The 20,156-nt window shown below is 34.5% G+C and overlaps 1 long non-coding RNA gene across 1 annotated transcript; it reads left to right on the forward strand.

The window, feature by feature from the left end:
- Positions 1 to 1,597: 1,597 nt before the first annotated feature.
- Positions 1,598 to 3,817, forward strand: LOC110640771 (uncharacterized). Its single transcript, XR_002492184.2, has 2 exons — positions 1,598 to 1,837; positions 3,545 to 3,817. It is a non-coding gene; the product is annotated as an uncharacterized LOC110640771 (long non-coding RNA).
- Positions 3,818 to 20,156: the final 16,339 nt, after the last annotated feature.

Genomic DNA, 20,156 nt, shown 5'->3' on the forward strand with positions numbered 1-20,156 from the left:
GTTGTGAAACGATTTTATTTACATATAGATATTAAATTTACATATGAATTAATTTTATTAATGAAATAAAATTTTATGAATTAAATTGTTTTAAAAATGGTGTTAATGATAATTTGAGTGGTGAAACTATTTTATTAATGAAATTTAAATATAAAAATTAAATTATTACTCAAAACTAAATAATGAATTAACATGTAAATTTTAAAAAGACTTAGTTGTAATTTTTATTTTTTAAAATTAAAAATATAAATATTTTATTATTTATTGTTTTCAGTTTTGACATATTCCGGTTACCATGTGTGCCTCTCCTCTTACATTGGTTGCTACTATTTCTCCACCTTGATACCGCAGAAGTTGCCATTTAACAAACTATCCTAACCAAATTAAAAAAAAATATTGGGCCAATTTTAGGATTTATAAATTTATAAAGAAATATTTTTTTTGTTGATTTTTTTATTTATTGATTTTAAGATGTAAATTTCATTTTATTGAATTTGAATGAGAGCGATAAATTGAAATGTAAAGATAGTGAGAGCGATAAAGGGATTTTTTTTTTTTTTTTAAGAAGGATGAAGAGATATTAATCGGTGGAATTATTTGAGAATAAATTTTAATTAAATTTATTAATTAAAATTTAAATGAATTTATTGATTTAAATTATTCAATTAATAAAATTTAATTTAAATTATTTTTAAAAGTACAAAATTTTAATTTTAATTAAAATAAAATAAATAAATAATTAATTTAATTCAATTTGAATAAAAGTGATTTATATAAGGTAAAATAATTCTCAATTTAACATACTCAATTTAAATTTATATAAGTGATTAGATTATTTTATCAATGATATATCCTAATCATTTATCTTTACCATTTCCGACTAGGGATTTATAATCCCAGTAGACACTCAATTAACTCTTTCAAATCAGTAACAACTGCCATGTACATATCTTCCCCCAACTCCAGTTTGAGATTTTACAGCGTCTCATCTTCTTCATCTACTATTTCCTGCATCCATCGCCATCCCATGCAATTAGACTAAAGGTTCAGTGTGTCACCTAGGGTGGATGACGACGAAGTTTTACGTGAGAATTCCCTTCAGCATCATTGATGATTTTGAATGGATAGTGACCTGAACCTCAGGTTCCTCAGGTGGAAATCTTTCCTTGCATGTATTAAGGAATGGCTTTTTATCAATTTCTCCCATTCTCTTTATTCCAATATTAGTCCTAACAGTTGAGGACAATACATGTATCAAACCCTAAAAGAGACAAAGGTGTATAAGTTTTGATCAGTCACTTATACCACAAACTGAAAATAATCATCAATCCAGGTCCCTTTAATATAAATTTTAGGGTTTGCTCATACAACTGATCAGTCATGATGCTACTCACCCAGCAATCACCCAAGAGACATTTGCCCATGTGACGATTGATATGAGGGGTATTCGGACATTGATTGTAATATTCAGCCCATTAACCCACTTATGAGAGCCTATGATACAAGTGATGAGGCCCATGTCTTGTAGCTTTGAGAAATCTCTAAATAATAATAATAATAATAATAATAATAATAATAATAAGGGAGCAGAATTATTTGGGAATTCTTTCCCGTTGGCTTTAAGAGTAGAAAAAAAAAAAAATTTCCCCTTCTTTTGTTTCCCTTGAGCAGAAACAGGGGATTCCACACCAAGCATTTCTCCTCTCTTCATTTCATTCACATCCATATTGCAAATCAAACCCATAAACCCATTCAAGCTTTACTTAAACACCAATTTTCAACACAAAACCTAACTCAAAACCATCTTTCACTCACAAGAGCTAATGATTTCTTTCAAGTGAGTAAATTCTTCTTTTCTTCCTCTCAATTTCTCAAGCTTAATTTGATATTCTATTGTTCTATGATAATTTTTATGGCATTCAATAGGGAGATAAATTTTATTTTGGAATAATGGGTGTATGTGGGTTAAAAGAGATGTGAAAATTCTAACTTTTAGGTAGGTGCTCTTTAATGGGTTGAATTAAAAGATGGTGTTTCTATAGGAAGAGATGGAATTAAGATGGAGTAGTAAGGATTAAATTTAATTTTAATTAGAGAATATGACCCATGAATGAACAAATTTGGGATGGATGGTCAAGTTATTAATGGTTTGATAATTGTTGAGTATATTAAATCTTAACTAGAAAAATGCAAGAAATTTAGCATGTTGTGTGCATAAGAAATAGAGTTAAATATTGTTTCTCTAGTATTATCGGAAGTTATAAGCTAGTGAAAAATTTCAAGTGTTGTTAAAAATAGGAAAATTTGTGAGTGAAGAGGTAGATTTAAGTTTTATATCTTAATTGCTAGATGGATAATGAAGTATTTAAAGTATAATGTGATTATTGTGGAGCTATTAATGGAGATTAATTGTATTCAAATTAGCAAGAATTTTGATGTAGTAAAGGAAAGGAATTTTGACATGAAATGTTAAAGGAGAAAGAAATATATATTAAAGGGTGGAGGAGAAATAAATGAAGAAAAGGTGGAATATATTACATTATTTTGTGTAGGTTTTGAGAAGATGTTTTAAAGTTATTTGTGATATGTGGTAAATGGTTGAGGGCTTGTTGAGTTGTTGAAATTTTGGGGAACGTTCAGGTTATGCCGAGATGCTGCCGGCTTTCTTTTAAAATTTTCGTACATAAATCATGCATTATATATTCTACAATTTCAGATAGGATTTAAATTCCTTTCTTGATGCATTGTTATCTTTTAACTTTAGGCGAGGATCCAGCTCCTATAGTAGATACTAGGGGTACTCCAGCGATCTAGGCCTCGGTCTATCTTCAGTACTAGTGAGTGGATAAATATATAACTCTGGTATTTTATTAACTATAAATTATTTATATTATTCTTAATTTCAATTATGTAAATGGGAATAGAAAATGGTAATTTCATGTTTTATTATTGAATAAAATAAAATTCATAATTACAGCTGAATAAATGGCCGAATACACTCAATATATGCACTGAATAAATAACACCTTAATGACGGGTAATTTAATTTCGGCTCAGCATATATTTATACTGTCTCTGGGATAGCGCTTGATATACATATAGCTTTTGGGGAGTATATCAGGTAGTCACCCTTTGGAGGTAGCTCTGCACATGTGTATGACTAGCATTTTTATTACTCTTGGGTTATTGTTGCGTCATTATAGAGCCTAAGATGCCAACATTGCTCTCAGGCTGCCAGAGTTTATTATTGCGCCTAAGATGCGAGCATTATCTATAGGAAGCATATTTATTGCGAGTGTATGAAGATATTGTAGATTTCATGATTTTAATAAATTAATTTTAGCAATATTGTTACAACATGAATTGTGTTTTAGCTCAGCTATATGATTTAGATTAAATGATATTTATTCAGCTGACCTATTTTAATACAGCAGAATTGATACTATTAAGTATCAGAACCTTATATGTTCCTTCTTTGTTATTTATTTATCCACTCACTGAGTAGTTGTACTCACTCTCTCATATTTTTTTTTTAATATTTCAGATTTCTTTTGCTTACTCCACTACTAGTAGCCTCTCTTTTAGTGTTGTCCTCTCATCCACTTCACTAACTCCAGAGTCGAGTGGAGGTCCGGCCAATATGTTATTTTTGGATATTTCTTTTGTTTTAAATTATTGTACATAAGTAAAGACAGTTAGGAGATCTTATTTGTAAATATTTCATTTTGATCCTCACGGAGAGGATTCATGTACATTTGAGTATCTATTGTTGTTTGATTGGCACAGAGCCATATTATATATATCAGATGTATTTCAATAGATTTCATGGTTTCTTTTAGCTACAAATTTAGGGGAAACTCTATCAGTTTTCCATGTTACACCAGTCTCTATAGGTTAGGGGTGAATGTGACACAGATGATCCTCCCCTTTCAAGATAGGATTTCAAAATACACCATAACAAGTTAGAATCCTAATAAGAAAATAACTTCCAAACCAACAAGAACTCTACCAACACATAATCCGAGATATTCAGAAATCAACCCCTACGTGTATAAAGACTACAAATTCACTTCAGGAATGTTTTTTTGTTGTGAAACTCCAAATTTAAAAGCAAATTTAGAGTAATTCAATTAAGCACATGAAATTCAAAGAGAGATGGGAAGAAAGGAAAAGAGTGAAAGGAGGAAGAAATCGCACTGAAATTCAAAGAGGGAGAAAATAGAGAGAAAAACAGCCAATTTTGTCCCAATACTTTTCTCAAAGATGCAAATATTATATAGTCAATTTGGTCATTAATTTGGTCATTAACTACATCATTTTACAAACGGTTCCAATTACTAATTACCTCAAGTAGCTATTAAAAGTTTGCCATGTGACCTACTACGATAGAATTAAAAAATTCACCCAGCCATTGGTTGTGGATTAAGTTTAATTCAAGCTTGATATATGAATTTGCTCCTGAATTAATCAAGAAAAGCCTATTGCACCCATGATATTATCCTTTGCCCTTGACGCTTTATTCTAATAACTAATTAACATGAGTTTTTCCAACATGCAATGTGCTTATACCCAGCTTGCACATGCAGATGCAATTCGCACACACACAAGAGATCAAGAAAACACAAGAACACAAGAAGAACAACAAAATTCGAAAAAAGAACATAAATGAAATTAGAAAGGATACATAATTACTTGATTCTTGAGCCAAAGTTCTGATACCAAGATGATGCAATCCAAGATCTTTACTCAAGATAGCCGAATTAGCTTTTAGTATCGTTGCCTCTGCTTCATATGCCTCAAGCAATTGATTGGTTTGTTAACTCACCTTAATTGGCTTAACCTAATTGATTCTAAGGTATTCTAAACCTTAACCCCAATTTAGTAGCAATTAAGAACAAATTAAATAGGAAGCTGAATTGTTAACTTAAGATTAAAACCCTAAGTAAACAATTAACTACCTTAGCATAAAATTAAAGAAAGCTATTAAATCACTTTAATCTGAAATTTATCAAAGAAAAAACTCAATTCTCAAATCTGAAGTGTATAGAGTTTGGCTGAGCATGTTTATAGGGGTTTAGAATTCAGATTTCCCCCTTTACAAAGAGTCCTAATGATAAAGTAATTCCTATCTAAGTTGGTTAAGTCAAACCAACCAGAACAAAGTCCTAAAAGATTAAGGAGACTTGTAAAACTAATCCTAACTTAAAGAGTCCTAATTGAAATTAATTCTTAAGGGAATTCGGCATCAGCAAAAAAATAATTAAAGAAAACAATCCTAACTAGGTTACAAGTCTTTATCTATTGGCCCACTAACAAATTACAAGTCATGGTCCATTGGCCCACCAATAAACCTGCCTATGTATTAGGCCCAAAAGGCTCAATTAAATTAATTAACTTGGGTTGATTTATGCCTTCATCCATCCATGTTTACTAGTCCTTTAAGCCCTTAGTTGAATTCGGCCGAAGTTGGTATGTAACAAGGTTTTGTGCATACATCTTAACTTGAGCTTTCAATTGTTTCAGCTTGGCTCTTGTGATTGGCCCATTGTTTATTATTGGAAAATCATTCAAAGCTTCATAATGGGCTGGTCGAACCTCCTCTTGTGCATGGTCTATTGGATCTGCCTTTGATCTTGCATCATTCTCCCTCTCTTTAAAAGCATTCGCCCTTGAATGCAAATCTACATCATCAAAAGAGGACAAATCAGAAACATTAAATGTTGCATTAACATTATAATCACCTAGCAAATCGATTTTGTAAGCATTGTCATTAATCTTTTTCAACACTTTGAATGGACCATCTCTTCTAGCATCCAGTTTTGACTTTCGTTTGGATGGAAACCTTTCTTTGCGCAAGTGTAACCAAACCCAATCACCATGTTCAAATTGAATTTGGCGCCTCCCTTGGTTTCTATATTATGCAGTCCTTTCATTCTTTCTTTCAATTTGTACTCGTGCTTTTTCATGAATTTCCTTCACCAGATTAGCCTTTTCTGCCCATCTAAATTAGTAATCTCATGCAAAGGTAGAGGCAACAAATCCAGAGGCGTTAGGGGATTAAAACCATAGACAATTTCAAATGATGAAAACCCATGAGAAGAATGTACACTACGGTTATATGCAAATTCAATAAATGGCAAACACTCCTCCCATTACCGAATGTTACTTCTCACCATTGTCCTTAATAAAGTTCCTAAAGTTTGGTTTACCACTTCAGTTTGCCCATCCATTTGAGAGTGACAAATTGTAGAGAAAAGCAACTTAGTACCTAATTTAACCCATAAAACACACCAAAAATGGCTTAAAAATTTGACATCCCTATCACTAACTATAGTTTTAGGTATGTCATGCAATTTAACCACATGGTCAAAGAACAAATTGACAATATTAGTAGCATCATCGGTCTTATGACATGCAATAAAGTGTGCCATCTTAGAAAACCTATCCACTACTACGAATATAGCATCACTACCCTTTCTTATTCTAGGCAGCCCTAATATAAAGTCCATACTCAAATCAACCCATGGATGTGTTGGAATAGAAAGTGGCATGTATAACCCATGGGGTTGTACTTTTGATTTAGCTTGCCTACAGGGAATGCAACGTGCACAAACTCTTTCAACATCTTTTCTCATATTAGGCCAGAAAAAGTGTTCATGCAATATGCTTAAGGTCTTATCTATGCCAAAGTGTCCCATTAATCCCCCATTATGAGCCTCCCAAACCAATAATTCTCTAATAGAACTAATGGGTATACACAGTTTATCTTTCTTAAAAAGGCCGAATGCTCAAATGCATGGAAAACATTGAAAAAATCATGGTCATTAATATACAATTCTTTGATATGTTCAAAACCCAACAACTTGGAACTAAGTGTAGAGATTAGAGCATGCATTCGAGATAGTGCATCAGCAACCACATTTTCCTTACCTTTCTTATATTGAATCACATAGGGGAATGATTCAATAAATTCGACCCATTTAACATGTATTTTATTTAGCCTACTTTGACCCTTGAGATGTCTTAATGAATCATGATCAGTATGGATGATAAACTCTTTGGGCAGCAAGTAGTATTGCCATGTTTCTAAAGCACACACCAAGGCATATAATTCTTTATCATAGGTCGAGTAATTCAGCTGTGCTCTATGCAATTTCTCACTAAAATATGTAACTGATTTTTTATCCTGCATTAAAACAGCGCCAATACCTTTCCCAGAAGCATCACATTCAATCTCAAAAGTTTTATTTAAATCAGGCAACAGTAACAAAGGTGCAGAATAAAGTTTTTTTTTAAGTGCATTAAATGAATTTTCTTATTCTTTACCCCATTTAAATCCTACATCTTTCTTCATTATTTCAGTTAAGGATGCAGCGATAGTACTAAAATCTCTAACAAACCTTTTGTAAAAGCTTGCTAGACCATGAAAGCTTCTTATCTCCCTTACATTCTTAGGAATAGGCCATTCTTTAATTGCTTTTATTTTTTCTTCATCAACCCTTATTCCTCTAGAACAAACCTTATAACTAAGAAAGATTACTTCATCTATGTAAAAAGTGCACTTATCAATGTTAGCAAATAATTTTGCCTCTCTCAATGCATCAAATATAACTTTTAAATGTTCAATATGCTCATCCATTATTTTGCTATAAATCAATATATCATCAAAGTACACCACAATAAATTTTCTACTAAAATTGCGCAGGGCATGGTTCATTAGCCTCATGAATGTGCTAGGTGCATTAGTTAGGCCAAAAGGCATTATCATCCATTCATATAATCTGAATTTAGTTTTAAATGCAATTTTGCACTCATCACCTATCTTAATTCGAATTTGATGGTATCCACTTTTAAGATCAATTTTAGTGAATATGCAAGCACCATTTAATTCATCAAGCATGTCATCAAGTCTAGGAATGGGGTGTCGATACTTTACCGTAATCTTATTGACAGCTCTACAATCAACACACATCCTCCAAGAACCATCCTTTTCTGGCACCAAAAGAACTGGTACAGCTCATGGGCTCAAGCTCTTCCTTATGTGCCCCTTTGCCAACAGCTTATCTACTTGCCTTTGTAATTCTTTTGTTTCCTCTGGATTGCTTCTATAAGCTGGTCAATTGGGAATTGCAGCTCCAGAAACAAGATCAATTTGGTGCTCAATACCTCTAATTGGTGGCAAACCTGGTGGCAAATCATCAGGAAATATATCCTTATAATCCTGCATCAAAGAAATAACACTTGCAGGCAAATGCTTGGGTAAGTCATTAGTAGTAAAAAGATTTTCTTTGAACCTAATTACAATCAATGCCTTTCTACAGTTATAAGCCCTTATCAAATCTTTTTCTTTTGCACAAAAGCTTCCCTTCTTCTCTCTAATTTCAATAGAGCCGAATCTACTCTCTCCATTCTCTCTCTTTTTATCTTCATCTTTCCCTTCCTTTTCACTCTTTTTCTTGCCACTCGAATTTTCACTCTTGATTTTTTTTTTCAGCCTCACTCTTTTCTAGCTCATATTAGGATTGCTTGCTGGTCCTCCATCACTTGCTTTGGTGTCAAGGGAATTAGTATGTGTTTTCTTCCATCTTTCTCAAAAGTATACCTATTCAGGTATCTATCATGATGTGCCCTTCTATCAAATTGCCATGGCCTACCAAGTAGTATATGGTTTGCATGCATGGGAATAACATCACATATTACTTCATCACTATATCGTCCAATGCTAAACATCAATCTAACCTGCCTTGTTATCTTCAATTCACTTCCATTGTTCAACAATTGCAACCTATAAGGATGTGGATACTTCATGGTTGGCAATTTTAATTTATCAACAAGCAAGTTACTTGCCATGTTCACACAGCCACCTCCATCAATTATCAAACTGCAACCCTTTCCACTAACAATTGCACGAGTATGAAAGATATTTTCTCTTTGAGCTCGCACGCCATCATCATCATCTTTGACCTGTGAATTCAAAACCCTGCGGGATACAAGCAACTCAATATTAACAGGTGTTTCTATATTACTACAATCTTTGTGACACCTCTTACCCAACTACAGTGTAGCCGAACAAGACATGTCACACTTGGTGCCGGAACACCCTATTTTATCTTACTTGATTCCTTTAAAAATTTTGTTCTCGTTATATTTTAATATCAATTATCTTTCTATGGAGAAACCAGTGGAGTTTCCCCTGTTTCTATTACTATTTGGCATATTTTACTATTCACCTGTTTGAAATTCAACAATATTTTCAAAATAAAATCTCATAATCATCTCATATTTCAATATCATCCATGTATTTCAATTCTCATATTCATTTCCATCCACTTTCCTTCATACTCCATTCACATATCAAAATTCTCATATTTCCATTAATTTACATAATTTGCAAACTAATTGAATAAATTTACAATTTACATGATATACAAATTAATTACATATGAACTAATCAATTTATTAATTTACATCACATAAATATTACTTACAAATTCTTAGTTTACAATTCTTAGTTTACATTACAATATACAAAATATTTATAATATACAAAATACATAAAATGACTTATATGGGCCTATCTATATGCATTGCTGAGAAGGTGACAACCTTGAACCCTTTTGACACTTCTGCAAATTTGGACTTCAAAATCTCAGCCTAATATCTACTGGGTTTTACCTTCAGTACCTGCGCGAAGGAAACAAATCTATCACGCTAAGCATTTCTGCTTAGTGGTGCAATAATATAACAAGAAATAATGTATACAAATAAAGAAAGAATCAAGTATTCTAAATATTCAAGTATCAATTTGATTTAAAATGACATTTCTAGTATTAACTATCTTATATGCTAATTCTTTCCTCTTTGGAAGTACTGAGTTTATAGCCTTACAGTAATAATATTCAATATATATTTTATTTAAGGAGTATTGTATTTAAGGTCTTTCTACGATTCTGCAAATTGTATTTTTGTTATGTTTCTATTGCTAATCTCTTTTTCACATTTTATTTAATACTTTATAATGTTTTTTAATTGCTAATATGCTTAAATAATTTCAATAATTTACACTACCCAGGTAACCTATGACAGGCTGACTAAACTGGATAACGGGTCGTTGGCACTGGACACCGCGGTGCCTCAGGCATAATACCATGGGATGCGGAATGTCAACCACGTATGCAGTCAGTATGATAACACATAATCGGGCATAAAAGCCATGAGTGCGGGCGTAAAGCCATGAGTGCGGGCATAAAGCCATGAATCTAGGCATAAAGCCTTTCGCAGTACTGCTAAAACAATACCCTATTGGCATGCCAATCTATCCAATCTGACACACGTGTCTAGGCAATACATGAGCACATAATATCATTAAATGTTAATATATTGTGTTTTATGACTTCATTATTTCATGACAAATTCCATAGTTTATACATTCATTTGATAATTCATATGATCATAATTCTCATCAATGGTTCTCATGCACCATTGTACTTAAAACATTCTTCTATGTTTTAGGGTTACTCAATTTCAAAAATCACAATTCACTAATCATATTATATATTATCAATCATAATGGCTTCTTTAATTTCTTTTATTATTCCTTATGTTTTTGGGGTTACTATTCACACATTACTATTCACTCAATTTGTTAACTGTTTCATACATAATATGTATACAAATTATAGATACATAATTATACCACATTTTGAGTTCTAGATTTGTTAGTATTGATTGCCAATACCATTTCAAAGCTTATTTTATGTTATTCAAAATTTTCAAATTTTATGCTTTAAGTTTACTGTTCCATTAGTCATTATTACAGTAGAATTTTGGCAAAACTTTATTCATGAAAGTTGTTCCTTTATGTGTCTTCTTTAATTCCCTTTTTGAATCACTCTATTTGAAATTTTGTAGCTCAAGTTATGGCCATTTTATCATAATTGGCCGGATTGACCTGTACCCAGAATTTCTGGGCAATTTGGTTCTGCCAAATTTGGTGTCCTAACTTGGACTAGCAATTTGAATTGGTTAGGTTCAAATTTTGAGTTTGTGTTCTTCATGAAAGTTATTCTAAATTGTCTAAGCTTTCTATTAATATAAAATTCAGGTCAATTGAATATTTCTACTCTGAGTTATGGCCATTCATTTGGTCACTTTTACCAGGTCTAGAATTGGATTTGGCCAATTTTTAGGTCATCCTAAGTTTATTTTCTGGGCAAGGTTTCTTCATCAAAGTTGTGCTATTATGTGTCTAGTTTCATGTCTAATTGGCCTTGCACCAATTGAACCTACACAACTCAAATTACAGCTACCCAAACTTGTTGGACTCACATTCAGCCCTGCAAGTCCTATGAGGCAGCATACCCAACCTCAAATTTAAAGCCATAAATCATTTCAATTCCTCATCAAACACAACAAATGGTCACTAATTGACCATTAGGACTTCCATTCACCAACACATGAGCAAAACCCAAATTTGTCACAAAACCCTAATTGGTCATAATTTCTTCTAATTCATGCAAACCATTCAATCCTCCATTCTAATTCATTTGTATACAATCATCATCATGCATAAACATAATTAAACTCATCAAAATCATCAAACTAACCACACACCAAAGCTGGCCAAAATTTATATTTGTAAATTCATGCATAAATTTCAACCTTTTTCCTTGTAATTTATTCATACTCAACCGTAATTTCAACTTTAGAAAGGAAGAAAAGAGTGAGACTAGCACTACCCTTGTGAGCAGAATTTTCTCTTAGCTAATCTTAAACTTTCTTTCACTTTCTAACCCTTTCTTGACTGCCAAACACTCTAGGAGGACCCAAGAATTATTTTTAGTGTTGGGGCTTTGAGGTTTTGGTTGAGAAATAAGGGAGTTTAAGCTTGAAGAAAAACAAAAATGGAGGAGGAGAAGAGGACTCTCGGCTGGCTGAAGAAGAAGGAGAAATACCAGAATTTTTTTGTCCATTTTATTTATTTTAATTGTTTTAAGAAGGCTTGTTCCATTATGATTGGTGGGAGCTTGTTAAATGACATCATTATGATGTCAAAATTTGAGTTTTCTTTCATTTTTTTTTCTTTTTTTTTCTACTCATTTCTAATTTAATTTTTAGCAATATTTATTCACATTTTATGTCACATAAATTATTTATTTAACTGGACAAGTTGGCCAAAAATCATCTCTGAAGACGAAATGACCAAAATATCATCCGTTTGGCTTATTAAGCCAAAATCGTCTGTACGGATCTAAAAATTTTTTTAAGCATTTTCATGGCATTCTAATGCCATCGAAACCTCAATGACTCTTCTCTAGAATCCCAAAAATTATTTCATGAATTTTCTCCCGAGTTTAGGGCTCCTAGCTGTGAGGACCGCAACTTCCCACCGGGTTACCCATCGTTAGGGCACCGGCTCACTTAACTTGGTTGTATTTTATTTCTAAAATTTTTCCTAAATTTTTTTTACACTTATTTGGTTTCTTTATGACTCCTCACTCTAGTTTACATATAGTTCCAGTCATTCTAGCTATCCGGAAAGACATTGGTCACCGGAACAGTCGAATGTACGGACTAGCTAAAGTGAGGATATTACAATCTTCGAGAGGGAGTATCTCATCACTACTTTCCCCTTCACTCTCAGTTAGCACTTCCCCATCAATCACAACCATAGTCCTTCTGTTTGGACATTGAGAAGCAATATGCCCAAATCCCAAACACCTAAAACATTTGATATTTCTACTTTGGGCAGAAACATCTTTGTTTTTATCATTATTACTCCTTTAGGCTTTATTTTTATCATCCTTTTGAGTTGGGGCAGCCTTGTTATTTGTTGCTTCAACCTTTGATTTGTTGAAAGGTTGATTCGATCTCCATGATTGATTGACCGAATATGATGTAGTGGTTTTCCCCTTCCTTTTAAGTTGTTTTTCCACCTTGATTGTCATGTGAAGCATGTCTTCCAATTCGACATAATGATACTACTCCACAATGTTGGCTATATCTCTATTCATTCTAGTTAGAAACCGCACCATTGTAACCTCCCTATCTTCTTTGCATTGGCTCGAATCATCGCGATTTCCATCTCCTTGAAATATTCCTCCACGCTTTTGCTCCCTTGCGTTAGACCCTGCAATTTAATATGTAAATCACGAAAATAATGTGAGGGTACAAAACGCTTTCTCATCACTTTCTTCATCTTTTCCCATGTCCTAATAGGTCTTTGTCTAGCTCTTCTTCTAGTTGTTATTAGCTGATCCCACCAAACCAAGGCATAGTCACAAAACTCCACGACAGCTAGTTTCACCTTCTTTTCTTCAGAATAATTGTGGCACTCAAAGATAAGTTCCACCTTCCTCTTCCACTCCATATATGCATAAGGATTGTCTTTCCCATAGAATGCAGGAATCTTCATCTTAATACTGCCAAGATTTTTATCTTTACCAAACTTGGTCTTGCGCCCATCATTTAGAGCAACAGTAGCATTATCATCTACATCCTCCTCCTCATCACTTGAGCTATCTACCAGAGTTTGAGTGGCTAGTCGATTGGTACTGGACCTGCCTCTATGCGGCCCACTTTGCAAATTTAAAATTTGTGCTTTTTGGGTCTCTAACTTATCATTAATAGCATCAAACTTCAAATTTATTCGCTCCATTTGCATTTGCATAGCTTTCATGAACAATTTCAGATCTACAGTTGCCGTTTCACTCTCTTGTGTATCCATGATTTCTGATCTGGGACAAATAAAATAAAGAAAACCTCACAAGTAATACGCTCGTGTTTCACTCAATTGGCTTTTACCCTCAATTGAACTCACCACTCAGCCTTTTAGCTCTCAAGCTTTCTTTTGTGTTTTATACATTTGGTAGTCAATCACTCACACAAGAATTAACCTTAAATCAACAAAAAAAAAATTGGAATGCAAAGAACCTAAAATTTGGGAATCCGAAGAATTGTTGAACACAATGATATGTGCACACTTAGATGAAGGGATTAAGCATGCAAGATTATTAAGAAACAGAATCAATTGGTCATTTAATTCGATGTATGGGATGTAACACCCCTATTTGTATAGCCTGGTATATTTCACTATTCCAGTGACCGGTGTCGGTCCGGACAATTAAGGAGATTAGAACCATACTAAAGACTACTAGAGAAACCATAAACACAAATAATTAGTAATTGCCAATTAGTTAAGTATAAACAAGAAAAACAGAACATAAGAGATTAAACGAGCCGAGAGTCACAGCGATGGGTGACCTCCTCGGGAACAACTGCGAAGTCATTTTAAACTCAAATTTCGAACCGTAAAATGTGACGCTGCGGTCCTTAGGACCCTTATGAACACAGTGGAAAAGAGAAAATCACGAAAAAGAATTGTTAAGCCAGTCAAATAATTAGGTCAGAGAGCCGGAAGAAATATGGAATTATTTGCAAACCGGGATGAACCGGCGAGGGGCAATTTGGTCAATTGACCCCGAGAGCTGACTCCTGACCTAACTGTCAAATAAAATCAGAGAAAAGAAAATTTCAGAATCGAGAATTAAATTAAAGAACTAATAGAAAAAAAAAAGAGGGGAAAATGAAAAAGTAAAAAGGTGATGACATCATGCATGACCTCATGCATGATGCCATAAATAAATTAATTAATTTATTTATTAATTTAGATTTTATGGTCTTCCGTAAGCCCAAGTTATAAAATAAAAGAAAAGAAAAAAAAAAGAATTAAAAGTCTTCTTCTTTATATCAAGTTGCCGCCTCACCTTCATCCTCCCTCTCCCTCACCCAAAACCTTCATTAAAGCTCATTTTGAGCTTGATCAAATCCCTAATTCCACCATAGAAAGTTAAACCTCCAATATTAAACCTTGATTTCAAGCCTTGATAGAGGACTTGACAACAAAAAAAAAAAGAAAGGAAGAAGTTTGAAGGAAAGAAATTCTGCACTAAGGTTAGTAGATTAAATTTGATTTCTTTTGTTGAATTAGTTGTGTTATTAGCCTAATCAACTAGAAACTAAAGAAATGAAATAAAAAAAATTGTGAGGAACCATTACTGAAATTTCGGCCAGCCATGGATGTATGAGAGTTTGATGTATTTTGAATGAATTAAATGTGTTAGTAAGCTTGTATGAAGGTGGTAGTAAGATTGAAATGCTTAAATGTGATTAAATGTAACAATTTAGTGTGATTAGGGTTTGGAAGCCTAGGGTTTTGAGGCAAATTTTGGAGAAATGCATAAATGATGACTTTGACCTATTGTGAAGAGAAAAATGGTCAATAATGACCAAAGGAGATGTGTGGGAATTGTTGGAATGGAAGTCAAATTCGTAGGGTAAATGGTCATGCTACTGGTAGCATGACCAAACCAACTTTGAAGGACCAAAACGGAAATTTTACGAGTCCAATTGATATGCCATCAATTGGAGATGAAAATAGACATAAAATGACACAATTTTCATTTAGGAACTATGCCCAAAAAGTGACCAAAACTTAGTGAACCAATTGACCAAAGTTGAATAAGAGCAGGCTGCCACTGCACAAATTGACCAAATGAACAGTATTTGTTCATTTGGTCATAACTCGAGCTAGACAGGTCAAATTGACCTGAAATTTTACCAGTGGTTAGATGAGATATAGACCTAAAACTTTCATGAAGAACATAAACCCAAATTATGCCATTAACCCATTCAAATTATTGAGCAAAGTTGAGTTACTGAACCTGCAAAACTGCAGAATTGCCATTTGAGCAGTAATGTTTGAATGGCTATAACTCTCTCTAGAAAACTCCGATTTAGGTGATTCTTGAACCGATGGAAACCTAAGACATAGTAGAACATTTCATATGAAGAAAGTTAGACCAAATTATGGACTTAACTTGATCAAATTACTGAACGAAGTTGGATCAAAAATCTGCCAGAACCAAAATTGCAGCATGAACAGTGCACGTGAACAGTAATTATATTTTGGCTATAACTTGAGTTACAAAACTCCAATTGGGGTGATCCAAAAATGAGAATAAACTTAAAACAATAAGGAACATTTTCTATGAAGGAAGTTTTGTCAAATTCCAATAGTAGGTTGACTAATAGAACAGTGCAACTAGGAGCACCAAAACTGAAAATTTGACAATTTGGCCAAAAGGACTTAAGCTTTGAGAAAATGAGCAAAACCAACAAAGTTAATGACCAAAATGTGGTATGTGGGTGAAGTTGGAGTTCCCATACCTATTAAGCCTTAAAAAGTCAACAATTTGACTTGAATAAGGTAGTGAATAGTAACCCGAAATACAAAAACTTCGAGAACGTCGAATTTAACGCAATAGAGCTAATAAAAATGAAGTGAAATTTATTTTTGGATTTCTGCTAAGTTATGGTACTGAAACACTGTGAAATTGTGTGTTTCAGTTGAAAAAGACTTGGAAGCTCGGTGAGACTGAGTTAAGACCTCGAGGCAACTCACTTCAGGTCTGTGCACAATAATACTTGTTTAAATATTTTATTCTCAAAAATTTGACTTCTTTGATTTATTATGTACTGTGTTGTCATTTTATAATCATAAATGTGACTTTGGAAATTGATCAGATTTCTCATTAATTGTTTGAATAAATTGTTTTGAATTGATTTTATATTCACACTTAGCATGACAGTATCACATTATTCCTCCTCCATTTATGGGGTTGAGATCGTTTATTTTCCTCCCTCTCTGGCTTACCAGTTGAGGTTGAGATCAGATGAGTACTCATTAGCTAGCTAGCCACCTCCCTCATTGATTTCGGTTAATGGGGTTGAGATTGCTTTGTCGTGGTGTACAACACGGCATTGATCGGAAATTTTGTGTCATAGCTTAAGTTGTGTATGATTTTGGCAACACTGTGTTTAATAAATTATTTGACTAAATGGAATTGTTATGAGCTTTGATATTTGTGAAATGTGATTGAGAAGTATTCAAATTGTGTTTCATCAATTAATGATTTATGTATTGCATTTTAAATTTTTATTGTGCACCACTGAGTATGTTTATACTCAGCGATAGCTTATTTTACTGTCGCAGATAAGAGCAAGGTGAAAGCAGCAGAGTGATCTGCTATTAAATCGAGGACTACTCTGGTCTGTTTGTACGGGTATTATTTTATACCCTTGTAGTTAGTTTTGATGTAAATATAATAATGTTGTATGTACCAATGAAAGTTGAGCAGTATTAAATAAATTGTAACAATATTATTTTTGGATTTTCTTCTGTAAATTAATATTTATACATGTGAATTTCATATTTTATGCTTTGTGAATGGAGATATTAAATATTTTGAGATGATGAATTTTGACTAGATTTGTGGAATTACTTTGAATCGAGTTGATTTGAGAATTATTGGAGGATGGGAGTTGTGGAAAACTTTTGGAAGTGTTTTTTTTAGGTCTTTGAAGAATGGTTTTCTCTAATTACAAACGGAACTCTGTCAAAATTTTTATAAAATTTGCGGCAAAATTAAAATGGACAAAAATTTTTACTAGTATTTAAGCTTTGAATAAATGATTTTTAATTCTTACCAAAATGCTCACCACTTCCAAAATATAAGAAAATTGTTTTAAAATCCCTTGTAGTGTACTTAGTGAATTATCGGTAGATGAAGTTCGGTAGTTCATTAAGTATTCTACGGGAACATGTTATGCCTTACAGAGGGGTAAGGTGTGACATGTTTTAGTGGTATCAGAGCATGGTTTTTCAATAAATTTTGACTATGTGTATGAACATTTTATTGATAAGTACAACTGCTCAAGTGTCTTTAATTGATACATATGACATATTTACATCATGAATATGCACTAACGGAGGTCAACCTCCTTGTGTTTGATCTCAGGAAGCAGAAAATTTTGGAAAACGGAATGGAAGGAGGAGATCATTCCGAAGAACAATCTGTTGAGGCTGAGGTTCAAAGGGAAGCCCCAAAGACTCGAACGTGAGTGGGTCACCACTCCGGCTCTGCTCCAGACCGCGATTCCTCGCTCAATTTGTACACAGATGCTGCGTTTCCAAAGAAATGACGGGTAATGTGCCACCCCAAGCTCGGATGCCGATCAGTAGCACAACCACACCCTCATTTCGGCAATATGAAAAGTTGATGAAATTTGGGGCCACCGAGTTTAAAGGCACCGTGGATCCACCGGAGGCGTAATGTGGTTGGAAAGAATGGAACGAAGTTCTGTAAAACTGCAGTGTACGGAAGAGATGAAGTTTGAGTATTCTGTTTCCTTGTTACAAGGGGATGCATATGAATGGTGGAAGACCATCCCCCACAGCCTGGTTGAGCCACCTGTGCTGACATGGATAGATTTTCTGAGGGAGTTTCGATAGAAATGGGTCCCCGATGCATATGTGGATATGAAGTTACAAGAATTTTTGAGTTTGAAACAAGGGGACAGAACCATAGCAGAATATGAGAGAGACTTTTCAAGGCTAAGCCACTATGCTGGAAGTTTAGTCTCCACCCCCAGAGACAGATGTAAGAGGTTTGAGTCTGCGTTAAGGCAGAATTTGAGAATGCAAGTCGTGGGTTTTCGACATCAGAATTTTGCTGAATTGATCTCACAAGCCCTGGAACTGGAAAGGATAGAATCAGAAGGGGCAGTGAAGAAGGGTACACAAGAGAAAGAGAAGACTGAAAAGACTACTGGGCAAGCATCTGAGAGTGGTTCAGGAAAGAGGAAACAGTTTGGGGGATCCAGCTCCCGTAGAGGCAGAGGCAGATTTTCTGGCCAAAGACCACCCCGGTCTGGTCAGCCGACCCAACAAGCTTCTCGAGGATCTCTATCAGTACGACAGTGTGAAACTTGTGGTAGAACTCATGGTGGGGTTTGTTTCAAGGCCACCGGTGCATGTTTTAATTGTGGAGGGAGCGGACATTTCGCTAAAGATTGCACTAGTCCGCGCTGGTCTGGACCTTCTGCTACATCTGAGGGATCAGCCCAAGTCTCTGCACCTAGAGGGTCACAGTCAGCTGCTAGAGGTAGAGGCAGAGGTAGGGGCCCTGGTAACACTCCGGGAAGTCAAAGCACTGTTAATCAGTCAGTATCCAGTGGCGCACCAGTCAGAGTGTATACCATGCGTTAGAGGGAGGAGGCTGAAACATCAGATGTCATAGCTGGTATTTTCTCCATCCTTGACCAAGATGTATATGTGTTATTTGATCCTGGCTCCACACATTCATATGTTAGTGCTAGTGTGATGTGCTCTACTGCTATTCAGTGTGTACCAATGGACTATGATGTGTTAGTAACTAGTCCATTAGGCCAGGAGGTCAAGGTAAATAGGCTATACAGAGACTGTCCTTTGGTGATCCAAGGACATATTTTCCTATCAGACTTGATTGAAATGCCCTTTAGAGATTATGACATTATCTTGGACATGGATTGGTTAGCCAGGCATCACGCCATGATTGACTGTAGACTGAAGACAGTCACTTTTGGTCTTCCTCAGTATGGTGATGTAGTAATACATGGGGAGAGACAGTTATTGCCTTCAAACATCATTTCACCGACCGGCGTAAAAATGATTAGAAAAGGGTGTGAGGCGTACTTGGCTCATGTAATAGACACCCAAGTGGGGAGTCCAGCACTGAGGGACATTCCTACTGTATGTGACTTTCCGAATGTATTTCCTGAAGAATTGCCAGGATTACCTCCAGAAAGAGAAGTGCAGTTTGAAATTGATGTTATGCCTGGTGTGGACCCAATTTCCATAACACCATACAGAATGGCACCTGCAGAACTAAAAGAATTGAAAGTGCAGTTGCAAGAGCTGCTTGATAAGGGCTTTATCCGCCCTAGTGTGTCACCTTGGGGAGCGCCAGTATTGTTTGTTAAGAAGAAGGATGGCACTCTCCTGTTATGCATTGACTATCAGCAGTTGAATAAGGTGACAATAAAGAACAGATATCCATTACCCCGTATTGATGATTTGTTTGATCAGTTGAGGGTTGCAGCTGTGTTCTCCAAAATTGACCTGAGATCAGGCTATTATCAGCTGGAAGTACAAGAGCAGAGTATTTCTAAAACTGCCTTCAGAACCCGCTATGGCCATTATGAGTTCTTGGTCATGCCATTCGGGTTAACTAATGCTCCGGCTGCTTTTATGGATCTGATGAACACTATCTTCAGAC

Source organism: Hevea brasiliensis, chromosome 1 (genome assembly GCF_030052815.1).
Source record: "Hevea brasiliensis isolate MT/VB/25A 57/8 chromosome 1, ASM3005281v1, whole genome shotgun sequence".
NCBI classification, from domain to species: Eukaryota; Viridiplantae; Streptophyta; class Magnoliopsida; order Malpighiales; family Euphorbiaceae; genus Hevea; species Hevea brasiliensis.